The sequence below is a fragment of the Anomaloglossus baeobatrachus genome, chromosome 3, assembly GCF_048569485.1.
Source record: "Anomaloglossus baeobatrachus isolate aAnoBae1 chromosome 3, aAnoBae1.hap1, whole genome shotgun sequence".
Lineage (NCBI taxonomy): Eukaryota > Metazoa > Chordata > Amphibia > Anura > Aromobatidae > Anomaloglossus > Anomaloglossus baeobatrachus.
In genome coordinates this window covers 82,237,343-82,256,252 of record NC_134355.1, presented here as the reverse complement: position 1 = coordinate 82,256,252, position 18,910 = coordinate 82,237,343, and the positions used below count along the sequence as shown (strand labels likewise).

General features: G+C 48.3%; 1 protein-coding gene across 2 annotated transcripts in view; it reads left to right on the top strand.

The window, feature by feature from the left end:
• MACROD2 (mono-ADP ribosylhydrolase 2) overlaps positions 1–18,910 on the top strand; it is a 2,939,506-nt gene that overhangs the window by 2,030,400 nt on the left and 890,196 nt on the right. The gene's annotated exons all lie outside the window — the stretch shown is intronic.

Sequence of the window (18,910 nt, the reverse complement as noted above, 5' to 3'; positions counted from 1 at the left end):
TGAGAGTGCTTCATGCAAAGCATCTTTTTCTTTTTCAAAAGGGGGCTCAACCGATGCCAGTCAAGTGGGGTGTGTGTGGCCCAGTTAGTGGCAACGAGGGAGACTGTGGTTGGAGTCCCCTCGCTGTGTCTCTAAAAGAACCAAGATGAACAAGTCATGGCTCTCAGAGGACTTTTCTTCCCCTGGGTCAGCCAGGGGACGGGAAAGGCACGCGTATTTTTGAGAGTGCTTCATGCAAAGCATCTTTTTCTTTGTCAAAAGGGGGGGTCAACCGATGCCAGTCAAGTGGGGTGTGTGTGGCCCAGTTAGTGGCAACGAGGGAGACTGTGGTTGGAGTCCCCTCGCTGTGTCTCTAAAAGAACCAAGATGAACAAGTCATGGCTCTCAGAGGACTTTTCTTCCCCTGGGTCAGCCAGGGGACGGGAAAGGCACGCGTATTTTTGAGAGTGCTTCATGCAAAGCATCTTTTTCTTTTTCAAAAGGGTGCTCAACCGATGCCAGTCAAGTGGGGTGTGTGTGGCCCAGTTAGTGGCAACGAGGGAGACTGTGGTTGGAGTCCCCTCGCTGTGTCTCTAAAAGAACCAAGATGAACAAGTCATGGCTCTCAGAGGACTTTTCTTCCCCTGGGTCAGCCAGGGGACGGGAAAGGCACGCGTATTTTTGAGAGTGCTTCATGCAAAGCATCTTTTTCTTTGTCAAAAGGGTGCTCAACCGATGCCAGTCAAGTGGGGTGTGTGTGGCCCAGTTAGTGGCAACGAGGGAGACTGTGGTTGGAGTCCCCTCGCTGTGTCTCTAAAAGAACCAAGATGAACAAGTCATGGCTCTCAGAGGACTTTTCTTCCCCTGGGTCAGCCAGGGGACGGGAAAGGCACGCGTATTTTTGAGAGTGCTTCATGCAAAGCATCTTTTTCTTTTTCAAAAGGGGGCTCAACCGATGCCAGTCAAGTGGGGTGTGTGTGGCCCAGTTAGTGGCAACGAGGGAGACTGTGGTTGGAGTCCCCTCGCTGTGTCTCTAAAAGAACCAAGATGAACAAGTCATGGCTCTCAGAGGACTTTTCTTCCCCTGGGTCAGCCAGGGGACGGGAAAGGCACGCGTATTTTTGAGAGTGCTTCATGCAAAGCATCTTTTTCTTTGTCAAAAGGGGGGCTCAACCGATGCCAGTCAAGTGGGGTGTGTGTGGCCCAGTTAGTGGCAACGAGGGAGACTGTGGTTGGAGTCCCCTCGCTGTGTTTTACATGCTTTTAGAAGGGCATGAAATGGCTTGGAGGTTGACTTTCATCATATGCAAACTGTTGGCTACCAAAATGCTGCCTTTCCAACAACTGTGGTTATAGGCAATGAGGAACATACTGATGAAGATGAGACGCAGATACCCGATTGGGATGACAACTTAAATATTCGGTCAGGGCAAGAAGAAACTCGGTCTGAGGGGTAGGGGAGTGCAAACACAACAATTGATGATTAAGTTCTAGATCACACCTACTGTCAACCCACAGTCAGACACTCGAGGAGGTCAACAGAGGCGGTGGAGGAGGATGCAACCGACGTCGAAGTAACCTGGCGCCTTCCTGGACACAGTCGGAGCACTGGTAGCACGTCTACAACTGCATCCTCAGCCACCACTCTGCCTCTGAGCATTATTCGGGGTGGATCAACAGGTCGCATGGCCTCTAAGCCTTGCCTAGCCAGGTCCTTTTTTGACATAGAAAAAGATCGCCCAAATTATGTGATCTGTAAAATTTGTCATGGTTCTCTTAGTAGAGGTCAAAACCTCAGCAGTTTGACAACTTCTTCCATGAATCGTCACATGAATAAATATCATATGGCCCGATGGGAAGCTCACCGTGCTGCAATGCGGCCTAGCGGAGCGAACCATCCACCGCCTGCCCCTTCCAGTGCATCCGCGCGCTCGTCATCTTCTAGGACTGTGGGGACAGCTGTCACACCTGTTTTTCCACCCACAACTTCCACCACTGTAACCGCAACAGGCAGTTTGCTTGGTAGGTCGTCAGTTGGTTTGGAAGGGGAAACAAGTGAGTGTGTACAGCTCTCTCAGACATCGATAGCACCAACTTTGGATGAAGGCAACATCATGTCTCCGCCTGCACTTTCCTCACAAAGCTGCATTTTTCCAGGGACACCCGACTCAACACCGTCTACACACAGCAGCCAGATCTCTGTCCCTCAGATGTGGTCAAATAAAAGGCCACTTCCTGCGACCCATGACAAAGCGAAGAGGTTGACTCTATCCCTCTGTAAGCTGTTGACTACAGAAATGCTGCCTTTCCGCCTAGTGGACACACAGGATTTTAGAGACCTTATGTCTGTCGCTGTGCCCCAGTACCAGATGCCTAGTCGCCACTACTTCTCTAAGAAAGGTGTGCCCGCGCTACACCAGCATGTCGCACACAACATCACCGCTTCCTTGAGAAACTCTGTGTGTGAACGGGTGCATTTCACCACCGATACTTGGACCAGTAAGCATGGACAGGGACGTTACATGTCGCTGACTGGCCACTGGGTAACTATGGTGATAGATGGTGAAGGGTCTGCTGCACAAGTCTTGCCGTCCCCACGACTTGTGTGTCAATCCTCTGTCTGTCCAAGTTCCGCCACTGCTTCTGCATCCTCCACCTCATCTGGGTCCTCCACCTCCGCCCCAAGCCTGCCTGGTCAGGCCACCAGCGTTCTCACTGCGCAGAAGGAATCACGCACCCCTCATTACTATGCTGGTAGCAGAGCGCAACGGCATCAGGCGGTCTTTAGCTTGACATGTCTTTGAAATAGGAGTCACACAGCGACTGAGTTGTGGGCAGCTCTGGAGACTGATTTTGATAAATGGTTGTCTCCACTCAACCTGCAGCCTGGTAAGGCCGTGTGCGACAATGCTGCAAACCTGGGTGCGGCCCTTCGCCTGGGCAAGGTGACACACGTGCCTTGTATGGCTCACGTGTTTAACCTTGTTGTCCAGCAATTTTTAACACACTATCCCGGCCTAGATGGCCTTCTGACCAGGGCACGGAAACTGTCTGCAGTGCTCACTTCCGCCGTTCAACCGCCGCACCTGAGCGACTTGCATCGCTACAGAAGTCTTTCGGCCTGCCGGTTCATCGCCTGAAATGCGATGTGGCGACACGCTGGAATTCAACTCTCCACATGTTACAGCGACTGTGGCAGCACCGGCGAGCCCTGGTGCAATACGTCATGATGTATAGCCTGGGCCAACGAGATGCAGAAGTGGGGCAGATCACCCTGATGGAGTGATCTCAGATCAAGGACCTATGCACCCTTCTGCACAGTTTCGACATGGCGACGAATATGTTTAGCGCTGACAATGCCATTATCAGCATGACGATTACAGTCATTTACATGCTGGAGCACACGCTAAACACTATTCGTAGTCAGGGGGTGGGACAACAGGAAGGGGAGGAACTACAGGAGGATTCATATGCGCAAGACACAACAACATCACCAAGGTCCAGACGTTCATCATCACCAACGCGGCAGGCATGGGACCATGGGGGACAGGGATCAACAAGGGCGCATGGTAGCAGGTGAGATGTTGAGGAAGGTGCAGGAGGACATGAAGATATGGAGGACGAACTGTCCATGGACATGGAAGACTCAGCAGATGAGGGGGACCTTGGTCAAATTTCAGTTGAAAGAGGTTGGGGGGAGATGACAGAGGAAGAAAGAACGGTTAGCACCTCTATGCCACAAACACAGCGTGGACTTGGTGCGCATGGCTGCGCAAGACACATGAGTGCCTTCTTGTTGCACTACCTCCAACATGACCCTCGTATTGTCAAAATTAGAAGTGATGATGACTACTGGCTTGCCACACTATTAGATCCCCGGGACAAGTCCAAATTTTGTGACATAATTCCACCCATAGAAAGGGACGCACGTATGCAGGAGTATCAGCAGAAGCTGTTACTCGATCTTAGCTCGGCTTTTCCACCAAACAACCGTGCAGGTGAAGGGAGTGATTCTCCCAGTTGTAACTTGACAAACATGGGACGGCCTCGTCATCTTCAACAGTCTACCCGTACCAGTAGGACCGTATCTGGTGCTGGTAACAGCAATTTTATGGAATCTTTTCATAATTTTTTTAGACCCTCCTTTGCAAGGCCACCAGAGACAACAAGTCTGACACATAGTCAACGGATGGAGAGGATGATACAGGAGTATCTCCAAATGAACATCGATGCAATGACTTTGCAAATGGAGCCTTGCTCCTTTTGTGCTTCAAATCTAGAAAAATGTCAAGAGCTCTCCAGTTACGCCTCGAAGATTTTGTCGTGTCCAGCTGCCAGCGTTGTCTCTGAACGTGTCTTCAGTGCTGCTGGGTGTGTGCTGACAGATAAGCGCACGCGTCTGTCCAGTGACAATGTGGACAGACTGACGTTCATCAAAATGAACAAGTCATGGATCCAGAAGGAATTTACTACCCCTGTGTCATCCTGGGGAGAGTAAATGCTTGTGGATTTGGAATGTGCTTGATGCAAATCAAAACATCCTGTTTGCAACTAGGGCACAAGTGCTGCCACTGATAAGGTGTCTGTGTGGGGCCCAATTTTTGGAAAAAAAGGGAGACTCCGCTTGGAGTAACCCTTGCTTGCTGTGTTTTTTAAAAATGATACAAGATGAACAGATCTGAAGGCAAGATGAAGCCAACATCATGTCTCCGCCTGCACTTTTCTCACAAACCTGCATTTTTCCAGGGACACCCTACTCAACACCGTCTACAGACAGCAGCCAGATCTCTGTCCCTCAGATGTGGTCAAATAAAAGGCCACTTACTGCGACCCATGACAAAGCTAAGTGGTTGACTCTATCCCTCTGTAAGCTGTTGGCTACCGAAATGCTGCCTTTACGCGTAGTGGACACACAGGATTTTACAGACCTTATGTCTGTCGCTGTGCCCCAGTACCAGATGCCCAATCACCACTGCTTCTCCAAGAAAAGCATGCCCGCGCTACACCGGCATGTCGCACACAACATCACCACTTCCTTGAGAAAATCTGTGTGCGACAGGGTGCATTTCAACACAGATACTTGGACCAGTAAGCATAGACAGGGTCATTACATGTCACTGACTGGGCACTGGCAAACTATGGTGAGAGATGGAGAAGGGTCTGCTGTACAAGTCTTGCCGTCCCCACGAGTTGTTTCAATCCTTGTTCTGTATGTAGAAGTTAATACACTGCTTCTGCCTCTTCAACCTCGTGTGGGTCCTCTACCTTTGCGCAAACCCTGTGTGGTCAGGCCACCCTTCCTTGCAACTGCGCACAAGGACTACCACACACCTCCTTACTATGCTGGCAGCAGAGCTCAATGCCATCAGGCGGTCAAAGTTTTACTTTGAAATGTATGGGAAATGTGAGTCACACCGCTATTACAGAGAATAGTAGTCAGGCAGGGTCAAAACATTAATTGAGGAACAGGAACAGAATGGGACGGCCAGGACTTAATCAGAAAACAAGCAGAGGTGAAATGCGTATCGGCCAACAAGGTACATAAACAGCAAGCAGGAAAAGTAGTCAGGTAACAAGCACACAAAATCATAAAACTGAACTGGGGGTAAAATTAACCAGAGGTTCATAGCTATGTCTGGCAGTGGTCTGCAGACAGGATGGGCATAAAAAAGGGTGTGGTGTCTTCCCATTGGTTGTAGCTGAATGATGGTATTTCATCTGTGAGATACCCACCAGCTACATTCAGCCAGAGATTCTGCATCTGTCAAGGTAATGCAGCCCAGTGGGTGAGCATAACCTGCGTCCACCTGCGCCGCTGGCATCGACTACTCTCCCATCATCAGCACTATTCATGAAAGGAACACGTTGTCACCTGGCGACCGGAGTACAAATTGACGGAGCGGACTCCGTTGGTGACTTAACAGCCGTGTGCGGCAATGATGCAAACCTGGCTGCGGGCCATCCTCAGGGCAATGTGACACACGTGCCTTTTATGGCTCCCGTGTTGATCCGAATTCTCCAGCAATTTTTAAAACACCATCACGGCCTACATGTCCTTGTGCAGCGGGCACGCTCGCTATGTGCTCACTTCCATCGTGCGCACACAGCAGCTCAACAACTTTCATCACTCCGGAAGTCTTAGGGTCTGGCAGTTAAACGCCGTAAATGCGATGTTCCGACACGCAGGAATTGGAATCTGCACATGTTGCAGCGTGTGTGGCAGCACCGCAGAGCCCTGCTGAAATACGGTAAGACATATAGCCTGGGATAAGTTGATCCAGAGGTGGTGCAGATCACGCTGCTGGAGTGGTGTCAGATCAAGGACCTATGCACCCTGCTACACAGTTTTGAAATGTCGACGAAGATGTTTAGCACTGGCAATGTCATTCTCAGCGTGACAATTCTGGTCATCTACATGATGGAGCACACTGTAATTATTATTCGGAGTCAGGTGTTGGGACAAGAGGAAGGGGAGGAAGTACAGGAGGAGTCATATGCGGAAGGGATAACAAGATCTACGAGGTCCAGATGGTCAGCGGCACCTATGCGGCAGTCATGGTGAGGGAGAGGGATTAACAAGGGCGCATAGTATCAGCAAAAAGTGTTGATGAAAGTGCAGGAGCCCATGAAGAAATGGAGGACGAACTGGCGATGGGCATGGAAGACTCAGCAGATGAGTGAGAGCTTGCTCACATTTCGGTTGTGCGAGGTTGTGGGTAGAGGGCAGAGGAAGGATGCACGATTCTCACCTCTCTGCCACCAACACACCAAGGACTTGGTCCTCCTGGATGCACAAGACACATGAGCGCCTTCTTGCTGCACTACCTACATGACCCTCGGATTGTATGAATTTGAAGTAATCCTGAATACTGGGTTGCCACACTGTTAGATCCCCGGTACAAGACAAAATTTGGCGAACTAATTCCTGCCATAGAAATAGACGCACGTATACAGGAGTATCTGCAGAATGTGGTACGCAATCTTAGATCTACTTTTCCACTAAACACCAGTGCTGCACAGAGTGAATCTCAACACTTTGTCATGGATAGGAGGAAATGGTCTTTTACTTGTCCACATCGGAGGGACCGAGGGATGGCTGCTGTGCTGAGATGGCGTTGAGTACGGTGTCCCTGCACAGTTGCACTTTTGGTCATATCCCAAAATGAGTTGAAAAAGGACAGATGCTGTTGGAAAGGGGAACAGGTGTGTTGGAAAGGGGAAAAAAATTTGGGTCCGTGGATTTGGTGGTTAAACAACTGTAACATTTGCTGAAGAAACAACATCTGTTACAGTGGGACTGGCAGATTTGGATAAAGTGGTATATAATCTGTGACCGCTATATAACAAAAATTAATAAGAAAAGAAAGAGAAAGGTATATATCACCTTCAGCAGTCAGTGTCCACCGTGCTCCCAGTTGGAAAAGGAGAGGTTGGCAACTTGAAGGTTTGGTGGAGGATACAGAGCTGTGTGGCTATGAAACTAATAGTAGCCTGAACCGAGTTAGACGCCATTCGGATCTGGAGACTGTGAGCCCTGTTAGCGTCACAGGGTCCACATGCCCACCCAGCCCAGGAACTCCCTGTTAACAACACAGGGGCCATTGAGTACGCTGACCGTGTGCGTAGGGGCCACACCTGTGGACAGCAGGCGCATCAGCAGCAGCAGGCCTGTTAATGCCACTGGGCTGCACAAGCAGGACTGTTAGGACAGGAGCTGGTCTTAACCGTTCTGCGTTACCAACTGTGGTGGTGGCCTGCATCCACCACCCTATCCCTGCCTACCTCTGGCCTAAAGCCGCAATGGGTTCAACACATGGAGGTGTGCTCTTTCGGAGCATAATAGAAGACTGCGCACCTCCTTGTTGGCTCCAGCCCCTTTTATAACCTGGGTCCGCCCCAAACCAGGGTGAACCACAATGCACCTCCTGGAGACAAAAGCAGAGTGACACGTCATGAGTGGCATAACTAGCGTCCTATTTGGAAACGCAACTTCAATGATGACCTCATGGCTGCCATGACCCAAACACCTCACCAGTCATCGTCTGACCATCAATAATGCGGTGACAAGTCATAGGTGTGGGCCTCTGCAAGCCATTTGGGAGGACACCTGATGCCCTGTGGTCTATATGGGACCCCCACATCAGGGCCAGGGCCAAAGAGTTCATTACCGGACCTAGTCTCTGATGCAGGAAGTGCCTGAGCATGCTCAGTAGCATGAAATACAGTCTCTGAAAAAAGACTATCAGCTTTAGCATGGTGTCTAGGCACAAAACAGGACTTAGACCCGGCACAGAATGCAAGCACCTGTGCAAAGAGGCTTTTCACACTTAGTGTGGGAGCATGCGCTGTATCCCGAAATGAAGACTTAGCGTCAGGAATGGCACAGTCAGGCTGAGCATACTCACTAGGCGAAACACTGTAATTATGCTGCAGCTGGGGTACATCGGCACACGCATGCGCACTAGCTGCCTCTCCACACTTAGACGTGGAGGGGAAATTTGTCTTGGAGATGCTGTCTATGAACAGAAGGAAAAGCTAAAGGAAGCCTGACTTTCTATCCCTCCGAATTATGAAATGCAGCAATGAATTCCATGAGTTTGCTATAACATTAGCGTAGCTAAATGTGCATGAGGGTGTGATGTAGAGGTGCTAGAAATAGCTTGTCACCAGTGGGGCACTAATGGAATACAACAGCCAGTTCTATGATGCCACAAAATGGCAGTATTTTGTGCTATCATTATAGCTTATTAAAAACAGAGCACGAGGTTGTCATGCAGAGGTGCTGCACATAGATTTGCAGTAGTGTGAATAGACAAAAGTACAATAGCCACGTTTAGGATACAACTAGGTACACTGAGTGTTTGCTACTATAAATGGCTGAGTTTAAAAAAGTTTGAGTGTGCAATGCAGGCAGACGTGCTGCAAATAACGTTCCAATACTGTGAATTGACAAAAGTACAATAGCCACGTTTAGGATACAACTAGGTACAGTGAGTGTTTGCTAGTATAATGGCTGAGTTTAAAAAAGTTTGAGTGTGCAATGCAGGCAGACGTGCTGCAAATATCGTTCCAATACTGTGAATAGACAAAAGTACAATAGCCACGTTTAGGATACAACTAGGTACAGTGAGTGTTTGCTAGTATAATGGCTGAGTTTAAAAAAGTTTGAGTGTGCAATGCAGGCAGACGTGCTGCAAATATCGTTCCAATACTGTGAATAGACAAAAGTACAATAGCCACGTTTAGGATACAACTAGGTACACTGAGTGTTTGCTACTATAAATGGCTGAGTTTAAAAAAGTTTGAGTGTGCAATGCAGGCAGACGTGCTGCAAATAACGTTCCAATACTGTGAATTGACAAAAGTACAATAGCCACGTTTAGGATACAACTAGGTACACTGAGTGTTTGCTACTATAAATGGCTGAGTTTAAAAAAGTTTGAGTGTGCAATGCAGGCAGACGTGCTGCAAATAACGTTCCAATACTGTGAATTGACAAAAGTACAATAGCCACGTTTAGGATACAACTAGGTACAGTGAGTGTTTGCTAGTATAATGGCTGAGTTTAAAAAAGTTTGAGTGTGCAATGCAGGCAGACGTGCTGCAAATATCGTTCCAATACTGTGAATAGACAAAAGTACAATAGCCACGTTTAGGATACAACTAGGTACACTGAGTGTTTGCTACTATAAATGGCTGAGTTTAAAAAAGTTTGAGTGTGCAATGCAGGCAGACGTGCTGCAAATAACGTTCCAATACTGTGAATTGACAAAAGTACAATAGCCACGTTTAGGATACAACTAGGTACAGTGAGTGTTTGCTAGTATAATGGCTTAGTTAAAATGAGTTTGAGTGTGCAATGCAGGCAGACGCGCTATGCAAATGTCTTTGCACTAGTGGGACTATAGCAAAGTCCAATAGCCACGTATAGGATGCCACTAGGTACACTGAGTGTTTGCTAGTATAATGGCTTGGTTTTAATGAGTTGGAGTGTGCAATGCAGGCAGACGCGCTCTGCAAATGTCTTTGCACTAGTGGGACTATAGCAAAGTCCAATAGCCACGTATAGGATGCCACTAGGTACACTGAGTGTTTGCTAGTATAATGGCTTGGTTAGAATGAGTTGTAGTGTGCAATGCAGGCAGATGTGCTCTGCTAATGTCTTTGCACTAGTGGGACTATAGCAAAGTCCAATAGCCACGTATAGGATGCCACTAGGTACACTGAGTGTTTGCTAGTATAATGGCTTAGTTAAAATGAGTTTGAGTGTGCAATGCAGGCAGACGCGCTATGCAAATGTCTTTGCACTAGTGGGACTATAGCAAAGTCCAATAGCCACGTATAGGATGCCACTAGGTACACTGAGTGTTTGCTAGTCTAATGGCTTGGTTAGAATGAGTTGTAGTGTGCAATGCAGGCAGATGTGCTCTGCTAATGTCTTTGCACTAGTGGGACTATAGCAAAGTCCAATAGCCACGTATAGGATGCCACTAGGTACACTGAGTGTTTGCTAGTATAATGGCTTAGTTAAAATGAGTTTGAGTGTGCAATGCCGGCAGACGCGCTATGCAAATGTCTTTGCACTAGTGGGACTATAGCAAAGTCCAATAGCCACGTATAGGATGCCACTAGGTACACTGAGTGTTTGCTAGTATAATGGCTTGGTTTTAATGAGTTGGAGTGTGCAATGCAGGCAGACGCGCTCTGCAAATGTCTTTGCACTAGTGGGACTATAGCAAAGTCCAATAGCCACGTATAGGATGCCACTAGGTACACTGAGTGTTTGCTAGTATAATGGCTTGGTTAGAATGAGTTGTAGTGTGCAACGCAGGCAGACGCGCTCTGCAAATGTCTTTGCACTAGTGGGACTATAGAAAGTCCAATAGCCACGTATAGGATGCCACTAGGTACACTGAGTGTTTGCTAGTATAATGGCTTGTTTAGAATGAGTTGTAGTGTGCAATGCAGGCAGACGCGCTCTGCAAATGTCTTTGCACTAGTGGGACTATAGCAAAGTCCAATAGCCACGTATAGGATGCCACTAGGTACACTGAGTGTTTGCTAGTATAATGGCTTAGTTATCAGTTGGAGTGTGCAGAGGACAAGAGGGTACAGTGGCAGGATTGTGGTGCTCTGGGTAGAGGAATGGAAGCCTGCCTTTCTATTCCCTCCTAATGGTGAAATGCAGGTAGGAAATCCCTGACCTGGGCTACACAGACGCTGTTGCTGTTTGCAGGACCTGTCACCTATGGCTCTCTGACCCTGCCGGTTGGAGCCCTTAAAAGGACTGCTATAAAGTGCTCTCCCTAAGCTGTCTAACGCTGTGTATGCAGCGCATACAGCTGTATCGGCTATAGGACTCAGGAAGACGGAGCTGCGACAGTGATGTCTGACACCAAAGACGCAGAAGGCAGATAATGGCGTCCGTGAAGAAAATGTCCGGTTTTATAATGCAGGGACATGTGACATGCAGATCCTATCACACATGCCGTTGCTTCTCTGGCTCAAAGTCCACTTAGCTGTGTGTGTGTCTGGGATTGGCTGACATGCTGGCCCGCCCCACAAGACGCGCGCACTTAGGGAAGGAAGACAAGAAAAAAAAAAAAAAAAAATGGCGATCGCCATTATAGAAACAGCAGTGATCTGAAGGCGCTGTTCACGCACACTATACACTGAAATGTCATAATAGTTTGATTCACAGAGTGACTTACACTATTACAGCAGAAACCAAGCTATGATTTAGCTGTTTTTTGGCTGCTAGAACCGTTCTCGAACGTTTCTAGAACTACCGAGCTTTTGCAAAAAGCTCGAGTTCTAGTTCGATCTAGAACATGCCCCAAAATCACTCGAGCCGCGAACTGGAGAACCACGAACCACGAACCGCGCTCAACTCTAGTTAACATGTTTAAAGATTATTCCCAGTTTGCCTATTTATCTTCTATCCACAGGATAGGCAACAATTCGTTAATTGTCAGGTGTCCCACATCACACCATTGTCTCTGGCATAGAAGTGGGGAAATAGCAATGCAAACATCATATTAATCTTTTGCTTTACAGAACAGTGAATTTTTCCGTTAAACGCTTTACATGACTTTTGAAAACATTTTCCACCCTCTTCTTTGCTTAACATATTCCTACTCCATGATGTACTATTATGAAATGGAATGGGTCCAGTTGTATGGCTCAAAAGAAGAGGTTGCTCCACAGAGGGCAATTGCCAGCTATGTTATACAGATGGCACTAACAACAAAACATATGCACAACTAGTCGTTTTTACTTTGCTGTGCCATATGTTCACTTTTTTTTGCATTTCTAAAGCACATTTCTAGCAGGTTCCAGGGGGAATACACCTGAAAAAGACATTGTGTGCCCATACCTTAAGAGACGAACATTGATCAAGGAAGAAAGGGGCCAATACACCACTCTTGAAATGCAGCCCCAAGTGTGTGTGCAATGTTGCTGCAAGGGTTCACTTTAACAAGTATTCTCTGCTTCTCTGGTACGTTCTTGTCTCATAAGAAAATAGCTTTCAAGGTTTTTCAGATAAACAATAGACAAAAAAATAGTCATTTAAGCAAACGGCTTGTCACACAGAGTTTTACACAAACTTCGCCGACTGTCATAGCAGCGTTGGGTGCTGTTCAGATTGCAGATTCTGAAACTCTGCCCAATGGTTTCTCTGGTATCCGGGATCAATACAGGCAGACTCAGGTGTCAACCTGCTATGTGCTGATGCATAGGCAGGCTAAAAAAAATAGTTTAAAAAATTGAGAGTCTTCAGTGGTTGATACTTTTTAATGGCTAACTGAAAAGATGGTAATAATAGCAAGCTTTCCAGACTACTCAGGTCTCTTCATCAGGCTCAGTATAACACAAAATCTGAACAAATACATATTTATACACAACAGGACATAGAATGGAGCACTAAATAAGACAAATTATGTGAAGCAGAACTATCAGTATGGCAATGGGACAAACTTTTGCAAACTTTTGTAGCAGTAAATATTGCAGCAGTTCATAGATAAGGAGTGTGAAAGTTTTATTGACCTCTGTTTGAGGTCTGGTACTGTCAGGTTTCCGGGTTTTCCAGTTCTCTTTTGAACGAGCTTGCCCTCGGTTAACATGGAGTTTACTGTTCTGTTGCCCTACTTCCTGTCCAGCTGCTTAAAAGGCCGCCTCTAAGCCTAGTCCAGTGCCTGAGTATACTGCTTGCTGTGTGCTCCTGCCTTGCTGCTTCTAATTCCTGATTGCCTTTGGATCCTCCTGAAAGACTACCGACCGACTCTGGACCATACCCGGTTTCTTCAAGCTGTGCCCGGACTCCATCTGCCGTCTTTGGTCAGCACTTCTGCCCGGTTCCTTCCGGTTCGTAACCACTCTGGACTATCATCCCGTACGGACACTTCTGGACTTTACCACTTGCCCCTTGTGTCCCGGCTGCTGCGCATTTAGGCCTTCCGGGGTGATTGCCGGACAGTCCCTGTATAGGGGTTCGCTCTGGTGGTCTCCCTGGGGGAGTCCGGTGCGTGGCCCCGGGAATTCCCTTCGCTCCGTTTCGGGAAGGTATTTCGTGTGTTTGTTCTGCTGTGTTTGTTCCGTTGTGTACCTACCGTGGTTACATATTATAAACATCTTGTACCAAGAACTCGTCTCTGGTTGTCATTGCCCTAACGCTATCGAAATCCTCAGAACATACAATAGTATTACATTATACTCAGGCCGCAAGAGGATTTCGCTGGGGCAATGACTGAGACACGAGTAGATCAGCTCTTTTCCATGATTAACTCCTTACAGCAGGAGATGGAGGCGGTACAAACTAAACTTAGAGATGTGGAGGCACAGCTGGGCCATGATCACCAGGTACTGGGTCCGGCTATTCAGGATTTGCAAGTCAGAGTGGAGGCTCAGGAAGCCGTCCCCACTACGTCCGTATCAGCTGCCGGTATGCCTAGGTTACCCCCATTCCGTTTCAATGGTGATCGTAGTCAGTTTCGTGGATTTGTTAACCAATGTATACTGTTTTTTGATGTACATGCTGATTATTACCGTTCTGACCGGTCAAAAGTGTTATGTATAATCATGTTATTAACCTCACGAGCACTGGCTTGGGCTAATCCTATGATAGAGAATCGGGACATCCGTTTAAATCACCTGGATGACTTTCTGACCGCAATGGCGCAAATGTTTGATGATCCGAATCGCCGTGCTACCGCTGAATCGGCTCTCCTTTCCTTACGTCAGGGAAAGCGTTCTGTCGTTGAATACGCCACTGAGTTCAAGAGGTTAGTGGTAGACACCGACTGGGGAAACAATGCATTATTGTCTGTTTTCAGAAAAGGTTTGTCCGGTACCATCAAGGACGAGTTAGCTCGTTCCGAATCTCCAGGGGATTTTGAACTGTTTCTCCAGCACTGTGTGCGTATTGATACCCGCTTGACGGAACGTAGACAGGAAAAATGGGCAGCTGTAAACCGTGTAAACAACTTTGCGTTTCCTTCCAGAGAACCCGCTCTCAGGACGCCACGGGAGGCCGAGGACGTTCCTATGCAAGTGGACTCTCTGCAAAAGCGAGAGACCAACGAACGTCGTGAACACCGGCTCCGTGAGCGTTTGTGTTTCTATTGCGGTCAATCGGACCATTTCTTGATCGACTGCCCGAAACGTCCAAATCGCCCAAATAAGGTATTGGCAGCCATGGCAGAGTGTGACAACACGGACGCAGAGTCCGATATCTCTGAGGCAAGTGGACACTTGGATGCGGTATTTCCCTTGACTGTAATGTCAACCTCACCGAAGGACTCAGAAGGGAAATATACCCATTGCTCGCTTCCCATTCAGATCCGGTGGGAGGGACAGCTAATACCTACCTCTGCAATGATAGACTCTGGGGCAGGGGGAAATTTCATGGACTCTTCTTTTGCCAGGAAACACGGTATCCGGACTCAGCAAAGATCCTCACCGGTTACCATGGAGACGGTAGATGGATCTCCGTTAATCTCTGGACCAGTTGATCGGGAAACAGTACCGCTAGAATGCGTGATGAAGCCAGGTCAGCAGGAGACCCTTGTTTTCATGGTAATTTCTTCTCCTCATTTTCCGATTATTTTAGGTATTCCGTGGCTACGGTCTACAAATCCAGTCATCGATTGGGAGACTAAGGAAATATCCTTCCCACCGCAGAGTGGTCCGACCATTAGTCCAACTGTTCCGGTTCCAGTAACACCGAATGCGGAGGGCACTGTACAGGTACCTGTTTTACCCCCGGTTTATCATGACTTCGCTGATATATGCGACAAAAGAAAGGCCGATCGGCTTCCCCCGCATAGACCGTATGATTGCCCCATAGACTTACTCCCAGGGGCGGAGATCCCGTTTGGTCATGTCTACCCGTTGGCGGCACCTGAGCTAGAAGCACTAAAAGAGTACATTGATGAAAGTCTAGCCAAGGGATTTATTCGCCCGTCTACCTCACCAGCAGGGGCACCCATCTTTTTCGTGAAAAAGAAAGAGGGGACTCTGAGACCCTGTATTGACTACCGGGAACTGAATAAAATAACCATCCGGAACCGGTATCCGTTACCGTTGATTCCTGAGCTATTGGAGAGGGTCCAACAGGCAAAGATATTCACTAAATTGGATCTCCGTGGGGCATATAATCTACTTCGCATACGTCCCGGAGACGAGTGGAAGACCGCGTTCCGATGTCGGTATGGACATTTTGAGTACCTAGTGATGCCTTTTGGACTTTGTAACGCTCCCGCGGCTTTCCAACATCTAGTTAACGATATTTTTAGGGATATAATGGACCAATTCATGGTGATTTATCTGGACGATATCCTAATCTTTTCTGATTCCCTACAGGAACACCAGGAGCACGTCAAGACCGTACTTACCCGCCTGAGGGAAAACCACCTGTACATTAAACTGGAGAAATGCGAATTCCATTGCTCACAAATACAATTCTTAGGTTATGTCATCTCTCCTCAGGGACTGAACATGGAGTCTGGCAAGATACAAGCAATTCTAGACTGGCCGGAACCGGGAAACATCAAAGAGGTACAACGCTTTGTCGGTTTTGCCAACTTTTACCGACGCTTTATCCGTAACTTTTCAGAGATCGTTCGTCCCATCACTCTGTTAACCAAGAAAGGACAGAAGTTTGTGTGGTCCGCCCAGGCCCAGGAAGCTTTCCATCGTCTCAAGGTGTGTTTTACCTCAGCGCCAATATTAGTACATCCGAATCCCGCACTTCCCTTTATCGTGGAAGTCGACGCTTCCGACTATGCATTAGGGGCCATCCTTTCTCAAAGGACTGGGGACAAGAGTCTCTTGCATCCGTGTGCTTTCTTTTCCCGCCGGTTGTCCCCTGCAGAAAGGAACTATGACATTGCGGACAAGGAATTGTTGGCGATTATTTCAGCTTTTAAGGAATGGAGACACCACTTACAGGGAGCCGCGCAGCAAGTGATAGTACTCACAGATCATCGTAATCTGGAATTTCTTAAATCTGCCAGGTGCCTGTCTCCCCGGCAAGCCCGTTGGAGCCTATTCCTTAACCAGTTCAATTTTATCGTTACATACCGTCCAGGTTCACGTAATGGGAAAGCCGATGCCTTGTCCCGAATCCACGCCGTGGACTCCGTGCCTGGAACCCCGTCTCAGACCGTGTTATCGAATGCCAATTTCGTTGGAGTAATCCAGGACCAGGACTTGTGGAAGGACATCAAGCTGGCCTATGATGGTGACGTATTTCTTGCTGCCCCCCCGAATGATGTAACTCTTGTTCTTCGGAATGGTGTGTGGTTGAGAGAGCGACGCATTTATGTCCCGGAGGCCGTAAGACTTCGGGTTCTCAAGTTGGTCCATGACTCCGTGTTGGCTGGTCATAGGGGGGTACAGAAGACACAGGAATTTCTGAGCCGTTTTTTCTGGTGGCCTACCTGTTTAAAGGATGTAAAGGACTATGTCCACTCATGTGTGGTTTGTGCCCGGTGCAAGGTCCCTCGTGTGGCTCCTACGGGACTCCTCCAACCGTTACCTGTGCCATCTCGCCCTTGGGGGTCTATCTCAATGGATTTTATTGTGGAGTTGCCAGTCTCAGGCGGTCACAATACCATTTTAGTGGTGGTGGATCGGTTGACAAAAGCTGCTCACTTTATTCCGTGTACCGGTCTTCCCTCAGCCGCAGAGACAGTGGATTTGGTTATCCAGAACGTATTCCGATTGCATGGGGTACCAGACGAGATCATCTCTGACCGGGGCGTGCAGTTCACGTCTAGGTTCTGGAAGGGGTTTTGTACGGCACTCCAGATTGATGTCTGTTTGTCTTCTGCATACCATCCTCAGACAAATGGGCAAACCGAATGGACTAATCAAACCCTGGAGCAGTACCTACGATGTTATGTCAGCCATCTGCAGGACGATTGGTTGAAGATGCTTCCGTTGGCGGAGTTCTCGTATAACAACACTCAGAGCAGCTCCACTAAGGTAACGCCCTTTTTTGCTAACTTTGGTTACCATCCGAATGTTTTGCCTAGGTCACCGGTTCCGGTTTCGGTGCCAGCGGTGGAGGACAGATTGACGGAGCTATGACAAAATCTGGAGATTCTAAAGGACACTGTGGCTACGGCTCAGGAGCGTTACAAGAGGTCGGCAGACACTCACCGGAAACCGGCACCCATGTATAAGGTAGGGGACTCTGTATGGTTATCCACCAAAAACCTGAGATTGGGTGTTCCTTCGCAGAAGCTGGGACAAAAATTCATCGGTCCGTTTAAGATCACCGGGATCATGAGCCCTGTGGCCTGTCGGCTGCGGTTACCGCACCATCTGAAGGTACACCCGGTCTTTCATGTTTCTCTCCTCAAACCCGTTTCTCCTAATACGTTTCCTGGTCGTGTCGTGCCTCCTCCTCCGCCTGTGATGGTCGACGGCGAGGAGCAGTTCGTGGTTGAGGACATTATTGACTCCCGGCTCCATCGTCGTCGGCTTCAGTATCTGGTACGTTGGCAGGGGTACGCCCCCGAGGACGATTCCTGGGAACCGGTGGGTAACATTCGGGCACCCCGGAAGATTGCTCAGTTTCATCGACGGTACCCGGACAAGCCAGGCCCTGATCCGTCCTGAGGCCGTTTCTGGGGGGGGGAGTAATGTCAGGTTTCCGGGTTTTCCAGTTCTCTTTTGAACGAGCTTGCCCTCGGTTAACATGGAGTTTACTGTTCTGTTGCCCTACTTCCTGTCCAGCTGCTTAAAAGGCCGCCTCTAAGCCTAGTCCAGTGCCTGAGTATACTGCTTGCTGTGTGCTCCTGCCTTGCTGCTTCTAATTCCTGATTGCCTTTGGATCCTCCTGAAAGACTACCGACCGACTCTGGACCATACCCGGTTTCTTCAAGGTGTGCCCGGACTCCGTCTGCCGTCTTTGGTCAGCACTTCTGCCCGGTTCCTTCCAGTTCGTAACCACTCTGGACTATCATCCCGTACGGACACTTCTGGACTTTACCACTTGCCCCTTGTGTCCCGGCTGCTGCGCATTTAGGCCTTCCGGGGTGATTGCCGGACAGTCCCTGTATAGGGGTTCGCTCTGGTGGTCTCCCTGGGGGAGTCCGGTGCGTGGCCCCGGGAATTCCCTTCGCTCCGTTTCGGGAAGGTATTTCGTGTGTTTGTTCTGCTGTGTTTGTTCCGTTGTGTACCTACCGTGGTTACATATTATAAACATCTTGTACCAAGAACTCGTCTCTGGTTGTCATTGCCCTAACGCTATCGAAATCCTCAGAACATACAATAGTATTACAGGTACAGAGTTGTGATGCCCCCAGATAGTCTGAGGAGCACATTTCTTAATAGATGTAAAAAGACATAAATCCATGTGACACATTCATTCCTTTTCTGAATGTGTCAAAGGTCATCATAACTTTGTATTCCTAGACTCTCC